Here is an 8,827-nt window from a genome sequence, read left to right on the forward strand (position 1 = left end):
GGCGCTTTGACCCGTTGGGCCACCCACCACTGTGGCCTCGCTGTGCTGCAGCCAGGGCCTCCCCCACTGGAGTGACTGAATGTTTTTGATGGCCTCTCAGCCTCTGCATGTCCCACTTGGTGGTCCTCATCTGTCGCCCAGGTATTAACCTTTTTTTATTATTAAATTGAATAGGTTTTTCATTTACCAATTTAGCAAATATGCCACACTAATGCAAGACGTTAAGAGGAGAAACTGGGGGAGGAGAGCCGAGGGTGGGTGATAGGCACTCTACTTTCTGCTCAAGTTTTCCGGCAACCTCACAGGGCTCTGAACATGAAAGCCGCAGTGCTGTTTTCAGGGCAGTGGGTAGCCATCACGCCTCAGGCACGGGGGACCACGCCATCCGTGTGCAAACGGGCCACGGCGAGCCACGCTGGGGTCCACACGCACCTTTCACCCAGTGGCGGCGTCCGGCACCAACACAGCGAGTCGCCCACGAGCTTGCGGTCGCCGGCAAACCGGAGGCCGGCTCCACCTGCACGGCCCTCTCTGCACCAGGTCCGCACCGGCTGCCCCTGCCCTGACCGCCTGCAGCTCATGGGCCCTGCAGCCTCCAGCTTTCGTCGTCAAACCTGGTTTGGTGAATCGTCCCTTAGCCTCGTCCAGGGCTGTCTAACCGCCATCCAGGGCGATCTGGGCATCATGGACCGATCTGGGCATCATGGACCGAGGTATCTTCTCCTTTCCTCAAACCTCCTTCATGGGGTCTCTAGGGGGGTCAGGTCCCAGGGGGTTCTGGCCTTTCACAGCCTCCATTCCTCTCCCTGCCCCTGAGAGGGGCCAATCAAAATCTCACATTTTTCCAACCAACTCTCCGCTGAGCCACTGGTGAGAAGCAGGTCCCCTCAAAGGGTTCAGTTAATGGTCACTTCTGACGATTGTGGGTGGAAAGAAAACCAATAGGGGGCACCCGGATTTGAACCGGGGACCTCTTGATCTGCAGTCAAATGCTCTGCCCCTGAGCTATACCCCCTCACCTGAAAGGGGGTGTGATCTAGCTTCATTTCACTGTGTTGCAATAGCTGGGCCCTTGCGTACCTCACTTTTTCTCAGTGAACCAATGAGACCTGAGTCCTTCAAGTGACACCCCGGGGGCACCAGCCTGTGCTTCATGGCCCACAGAATCACTCACTTCCTGTTGGATGCCACCTCTGTAGACGCTTCAAAAGTCTTGCATGGAAAATTGACCATCATTCATCTATGCACATTTTTGTTCTGTGGGTTTATACCTTGTATTGCTTTATTATAGCCAGGAAAATGTTCCTATTACATATGAACATGGTGTGCCTACTTGAAAACAAATACAGAGAGCAAACATAGGGATGTGTACCTTATCAGGAAAAGAACCCTACATTTCCTCAAACCACATCTCAAATCTCCACATCCTCAAGTCTACTATTTGCAATGTTAAATGTGTACAACTTATTTCTTTTTAAAGATCTATTTATTTGTGCATACAGAACTGGGGTACAGGCCAGAGGCTCAGGGGCGGTGAGAGGCTCCCCCAGAGACAGAGTGGGGAGCAGAACAGGCAGATCGACGAAGTCCACTGCTGAGGGGAGCAGCTGGCGGGTCAGGAGAGGTCTGCCACACCATGTGGTCACCTCCGGGGCAGGCGGGAATCGAACTCATGCGGAAGCGGCTCAAGCCTCCCAGTGCAGTGCTTTAACCCGCTGCGCCACCAGGGAGGGCCCAGAAAGCTCTTCTTACCACCAACAATTGCGGAATTGATGGTTTCAGCATTTAGAAGGTCAAAGGGACTAAGAGGTTTTTGTGAAATTAGCAGAACCGAGAACAACTGAGGATGTGGACGGTGCCGCGCCTACCCAGAAAGGGAGAGGAGAGGAAGGCGCGGAGGGAGAGGGGCACCCCCACAGGACTCCGACGAGCTGCGCCCAAAGGACGGCGCGCAGCACCCAGAGGAGACGGGGGGGGGGCAGCACCCCACCCCTGACCCCACGAGGCTCACTGTGGAGATGGGACAGGGACAAAAAGAAGACCCAAGACTTGGCAGGGCGGGAACCCAAGCACACAGAATCCAACTCACATGGTGACATTTAAAATGCTGCTTATTAAATTAAACAGAAACATGCAAACAGAGAAAAACATCTGGGTGGCCAGGAGGGTGCCCGAAGGCTCCCCGTGCCACACAGGGGCCTTTCCAGCAACCGGAGTCAGCGTTCCTCTTATTACTCATTTCAGCCCCCACCGCGTCTCCGAGGCCAGCGGAGCTCCCGTGGGAGAGCATCAGGGCGCCCGTCCCTGCGTTTGGCCAGGACGCCGGACGCGGTCTGTTTAGTGCCTGCCATGGTCTAAGTCTTCTTGCACAGTGATCAAGAAATATCTTTTCTCCAGAAGCAGCAGCGTGTGGGTTAGTCTGGAGCCACGTGTTCCTCCGCGGGCCCCCCTGCACGCAGCCTGCGAGGCAGCGCCGGCCCTGCCCCGCAGCTCCTGAGAACTGCTCACCCTCGCCATGGGGTGAGGCCCGGCGCCTTCGCTTTAACGAGCCCTCCAGGCGACCCTGCCGCACCTAGAATCAAGAAACACTGGTCTGAGAGGAGGAGTGTTGTGAGGTCCTTGGTGTTCATCCAAGCTCTCAGCAACTGGGTCCTCCTGCCGGGGTGCAAAAAAGGCCCATCTGGCTCTGTGGAGGTATTTCTCAAAGTAGGGCCCACGGACTCCCCGAGGAGTCTGCTCCCAGGTATTCTAGGAAATCAGAGGATGGTCGTGGATGCAGCTCAAGCTCCCAGGCCACTCCGGTGACGCCGTTAGGTTTGGTCTTGGTCTTGGAACTGGTGGCCTGTGTTGGGCCTGTCAGCGATGTGCGGGTCTCCTCGACAGTCTCGGGTCTGTAAAAGGCTATTCCAGTGGCTTTACTCTTTGACCAAGGGAAGAGAGCGGCATATGAGAATCTTGTGTGTAGCCGCAGGGTTCTGAAGCCTCAGCCAGGAAGAGTGGGTTCAGTCTGATCCCACCGATGCAGTGTTCTTGGGTGCGCCTGGCCAGACCCGTCACCTTGAATCTTGCCGTCAGGGTCCACTGTGAGGGACCAGAACAGTGACGCTGAAGGTCCTTCAGCTGTGCCTGGCGGGGCCAGTGCTCTCCCAGAGAGGGCACAGAAACAGCTAAGGGAAGGGGCCTGTGCTGTTATGCAGCAGACAAGTCAAATTGTGGTGGGACAGGCTTGGCAACTTCCCGGAGGCCCAGTGTCAATGCACATCTGCAGCAGAATTTATAGGGACCGGCAGGTGTGATCATACAGGTGAAAGGTATTACTTAGCCATGGCCACACACCAGGGGGTATAGCTCAGGGGTAGAGCATTTGACTGCAGATCAAGAGGTCCCCGGTTCAAATCCGGGTGCCCCCTACTCTTTTCCAATTTTGGTCGCTGGAACTGATGTTGAAGATTCTGTTTCTTTCCCTAAATCTGAATCTCAGCCAGAAAATAGTCAGGGATGACTTAGAACCTGTCACTAAGTACTGCTAGAACACCGAGTTCCTTCAACACGCGCTTTGCACTTCAGTGAAGGCAGGTCTAGTTCTATACAGGCGCGCTTAGATTTACTCTTTTTTTAGAGTTACATGTTTTTATTGCCCCAAATCAATGGTGTGCTAGGGCGGGGGTGGGGGAAATGCCCATTTTTAGTATTGCCCAATTTCATGGTGTAAATAATCTTACCGCGCCAATTTCAAGCGATAAACACGACTATAAACACAAGAACACTGAACACAGCTGGAAGTAAGTGACTCTGGGGCAAGGCAGAGTCTTCTGCTGTGATCATTCTGACTTCATTTGCCGACAGCTTCTCGCCTTAACGCTGTCACCCCTCTGATGCTGTGAGTCAGCTCCCAAGCTGACGTAGCTAGCGTTGTTTTTTTCCCTGTTCCCGTCACATATTCTTGGTGTGACGCTCTATCCCGAGCTAGAGTCCCAACTTCCTGTCACTGTCTGTCTCTCATCTTGCTCCAACTTGTGTACTTCACCTTCTCAGGCAGAGGGGCTTCTCTCAACAGTCTTGCAAGGCAAGTCTAGGGATAGGTAGTGAAATCCTTCAGTTTTGGGTTATTGTTTTTATGTGTTGATCTGGGAAAAGCTTTATTTCTCCTCCATACCTGAAGGACAACTTTGCTGGATTGCGTAGTCTTGGCTAATAGTCTTTTATTTTTCAGTATTTTAATTATGTTATTTACTCTTTCCTGACCTATAGGGCCAAGATTTCTGTTGCAAAATCTGGTGATAGCCTGATGGAAATATTTTATAAGTTTCACACTGTTTTTTCCCTGGTTGCCTTTAAGATGCTTCCTTTTTCATTGGCTTCTGCTAATTTTACTCCAATGTGTCCTAGTGTAGGTTTTTTGCAGTTAGAAAATTAGAAATTCTATTAGCTTTGCGAAAATTAGAAATTCTATTAGCTTTGCGAACTTGCATGTTAAGCTCCTTCCCCACCTTTAGGAACTTCTCAGTTACTATTTATTTAAATTAGTTTCCTGCTCCCTTTCCTTCACCTTTGTGGGTAGCAATTATCTGTATTATCTTTCTGAATGGGGTCAAATAATTCTCGCAGAACTATATTTTTTATAGGAAAAATTAAATGACTGTGTGGAAATGTGACTTTGTACAGGAATGGCTTTTTAAAAGGATTTCTTTATTTAAAAAATCTTATTTCTCTTTTCTTCACCTGAATCTTTTCTAGATTTTTTTCTCTGAGCTTACTGATTCTTTCTTCTGTGGAACCTGCTCTGTTTCCCATGCTTTCCACACCTCATGTATTAAGTTCTTCAGCTCCAGAATTTCTATTTGATTCTCCTTTGGAATTTCAGTCTCTTTGTTAAAGTACTCTTCCTCATCCATTTTAATCCTCAGCTCACTGATTTCTTTCCTGAATCATCTTGTAGCTTTTTTTTCTGCATCACAGCTATTTGGAATTCTCTACTAGTTAGATTACACTTTTAAGTCTCTACATTTGGTTTCTAGAGAACTGTCATTTTCTTTTTAGGATTCTTTTCCTGGGTACCCAATGAAACGTTACTCTGCCTGTGCATTTGACACAGCTAACACCTTACTTTGCAAAGTTTTGTTGGCTTGATTCTATTTCAACAGTTTAGTAAGTGGCAGTATAGCATTAGCTCTGATTAAAAAAAAAAAAGGATTTATTTATTATTTATGCACACAGAACTGGGCTACAGGCCAGAGATGCAGGGGCAGTGAGCAGACTCCCCAGAGACAGAGTGGGGAGCAGAACAGGCAGACTGATGAAGCACACTGCTGAGGGGAGCGGCGGGTGGGCCAGGAGAGGGCTGCTGCGCCCTGTGAGTTATGTCCCTGGCCAGGGACTGAACTCCTGCTGCAGTGGCTGTGGAGCTTCATAGCGCTGAGCTTTAACCCATCACGCCACAGGCAGGGCCCTTAGTTTTGATTTCTTGTATCTATTTCCCTGCTGACTCTGGGCCTGCCTAGCCACTGCCGCCTTTGTCAGAGTAGCTGGTGCTCTGCTGCTGCCAGGGCCTGGCTGTGGGCTTCACTGCCAGAGTCCCAGGGGTGGTGGGGCAGGGGCCACCTGGGTCACAGGTCCTGCCTGTGGGGTAGACAGGCCAGACTGGCTGTCCACCTCCTTGGGGCCGTGGGCCTGAGTCCTGATTCACGTGCACGGCCTTAACCGTTACCCTCTGCTTCGGTGCCGGGCCTGGAGCGGCAGCAGACTGTTTCATTTGTGGCACAGGTAACTCTGTGGTGGTAGGTGAAGGAGCGCTGGTATCGTGCATGTGCCACACTACCATCTTGCTGAGTAGAAAGAAAAAGGTGAATAAAGATAAATTAACTAAGCCGCTGGAAGAAAGAGGTGGAGACAAAAACATTTAAAAAAAAAAAAATCGGCCCTCCCTGGTGGCGCAACGGGTTAAAGCACAGCACTGAGAATCTAAAGCCGCTTCCGCATGAGTTCGATCCCCGCCTGCCCCGGAGGTGACCACATGGCGCGGCAGACCTCTCCTGACCCGCCCGCTGCTCCCCTCAGCAGTGTACTTCATCGATCTGCCTGTTCTGCTCCCCACTCTGTCTCTGGTGAAGCCTCTCGCAGCCCCTGAGCCTCTGGCCTGTACCCCAGTTCTGTATGCACAAATAAATAAATTAAAAAAAAAAATCAGGCCCTCCCTGGTGGCCTAGGGGTTAAGTCTCAGCACCATCACTGCCATGGTTTGAGCTCGATCCCCCACCAGGAGTGACCCACAGGGCACAGCAGACCTCTTCTGTCTCCCTACTGCTCCCCTCAGAAGTGAATTTCAGTAGATTCGCCTGTTCTGCTCCTCACTCTGTGTCTGATGAATTCTCTCACACACACATACATCCTGACACCTCCAGCCTACACCCCAGTTCCTCTATGCATGAATAAATAAATAAACCCTTTTTTTTTAAAGAAAAAAAAATCAGAATCAACAGAAAGCATAATATAAGATGGTAGAAAGAAATGAAAATATATTACTAATAACAATACTTGCAAAGGGTCTATTGCCAACTAAGATAGAGATCGTAGTATTGGATTAAACAACAACAAAAACATCTTGTTACCTGTTTTTATATACACCTGGAATATAAATCTACATAAAGTTTGAAAATAAAAGGATGGGAAAAATATATAAAACAAGTTCTTATCAATAGTTCTATCAATGTCAGACAAAACGGATTACAGACTAAAATATCATTAGGAATGAAGAGTGTTACTTTATAATAATAAAAAGAACAATTTCCCAGGAAAATATATTTTAAATGTGTATGCAGCCTAAAAATTTATTAAGCAGGAATTGTTAGGGACACGGTGATAAACTGACAAATGTACAATATTTATTGGAGATTTTAACATATCTTTCTAAGCAACTGATCAAAGGGCAAAAAATCAGATCTAGAAGACATAACACAACCGGTTGCCTGATTTCGTAGATCTTAATAGGTCCCTATCACCAGCACAAGAATGTTCTCTTTTGAAACAAACATGGAACATTTTCAAATATTTCCTACATACCTGCACCCCCTACAAATCTCAGAAAAATCACTTAAAAATCAACATCATATTCTCCATTCTTTTCCAAGACAAAACGCTAAAGCAAAAAGATTAACTCTTCAAAGACATACATTTGGTAACGGAAAGGCACGTTTAAATAACTGCATGAGTAGAAAAGATGGAATGAAAATCGAAAGTATTTTATATTGCGTCCACTTTCACACGGAGGGGTAGACAGCTCTTTTGTTTGGGGAAAACTGTAGCTGTTCAGTTTCCAAAAGCCCATCCACAGAATGACCAGATGGCCAAAGATAAATAGGATGTAAAGGAAATTATTGAATATCAACTTACTAAAATTCAATTTACTAAAAATCAAAGCAAGCAAGCAAAACCCAATTTAACAATTTGAGAAAGCGCTGCCATCTGCACTCTCTCCTTTGTCCCTTTCCAGAACTTCTAAATAAACACCTTAAACGGGATTTAAGGCATTTCCCCACAATTGTTTTGCAATGCAGAGGTAGGAGTGGGTGCAGGCACCAGGTGGGAAATGCAGTAAGAAATCTGGGGGAAGGACAGGAGGGAGGTTTCTCGGCGGCTGGGAGAAGTGGCCACCCAGCAAACTGATCTTTAGCACAACAGCCTCGGCAACCTGGCCCTTGGTGATTCGCTCTTAGCAACTGCGGTCCACAGATTCATTCCAAGTCTAGTCAGGTAGGGGGAAGTTGAGCCAAAGAGGCACGGACTACATTCAGAAATAAAGTTTAGGGCTCCCGAGGTGGAGGGTGGCGTGGGGAGGAGGTGGAGGAAGGCAGCCTGGTCACGGGCCCAATGCACAGGGACGGGGCTCCCCCGAGGGCTCCGACCTCTGAGGACGTCGAGGCAGAGGCTGATCTGAAGCTCCCCTTGCCATGCCGAGACCCTGCGAGATCCCGGAATCCTCCCACAGCGGCCACACCCCGATCCGGTGATCCCTCACCCAGAGGGGTGAAGGGCCGGGCTCGGCAGGTGTGGCCTGGGCACTGCCTGAGAGCGGTAGCCCCTCTTACCTTCTCCGGAGGCGACCAGCAGGGGGCAGAGTGGAGACCCAGGGCAGCCAGGCCGATCCAGGGACCCATGGTGGGACCACTGAGGGGAAAGTCTTGGTCCCCAGATAAGCTGGAGGAAGGGAAGCTGCAGTGGGGGTGGGGGGCGGGTGCCCCGCTTCCGCGGCCCCCGTGGTGGGCTCAGCCCACAAGCACACCTTCTCCCGCCTCCAACAGGGCTCTTTGTGTCTGCTCAGGTCGCCTACTTCCCATGCAGCCCCCTGCCCGCGGTGCCCCCGCCCAGCCAAACGGTGCCCCCCAGGCTTCGTTCATTCATTCATCACACATGTTTTTGAGTGCCCATAAGTGCCAGGAACTCGTGAGGTTCCCACAATCAAACAGTCCCACAGTCTCACGAGATGCAATGGCGCACAGTTCAGTGCTATGGAGAGCGAGGGACGGGTCTGGCGGTCACTCTGGTCCAACCGCGACTGCAGGGCTCGTTACCAGCCCGCAGGACCAGATGCCCCCCCGCCTCCCGGGCCGCCGTGTCCCCGTGGGTGTGCGGGACCAGCACAGGCACGTAGGATGCGCTCAGAAACGCTGGGTGCGAGGAATAAAGACGAGGGAGGGGGAGGGGCGGAGGGCGGGCGGGCTGACAGCTGCATGGGTGGGTGATGGATGGATGGGCGGACGGATGGATGGAGAGACGGATGGGCGAGGGGCTGGCTGGCTGGCTCTCGGCGGGCGGGCGGACGCCGGCAAGC

The 8,827-nt window shown here is 50.6% G+C and overlaps 2 non-coding genes across 2 annotated transcripts; one reads left to right on the plus strand and one right to left on the minus strand.

The window, feature by feature from the left end:
- Positions 1-943: 943 nt before the first annotated feature.
- On the minus strand, positions 944-1,015 carry TRNAC-GCA. The gene has a single exon. It is a non-coding gene; the product is annotated as a tRNA-Cys (tRNA).
- Positions 1,016-3,338: 2,323 nt separating this feature from the next.
- On the plus strand, positions 3,339-3,410 carry TRNAC-GCA. Its single transcript has one exon. It is a non-coding gene; the product is annotated as a tRNA-Cys (tRNA).
- Positions 3,411-8,827: the final 5,417 nt, after the last annotated feature.

Source organism: Condylura cristata, unplaced genomic scaffold (assembly GCF_000260355.1).
Source record: "Condylura cristata isolate star-nosed mole 26May11 unplaced genomic scaffold, ConCri1.0 scaffold00042, whole genome shotgun sequence".
NCBI classification, from domain to species: domain Eukaryota; kingdom Metazoa; phylum Chordata; class Mammalia; order Eulipotyphla; family Talpidae; genus Condylura; species Condylura cristata.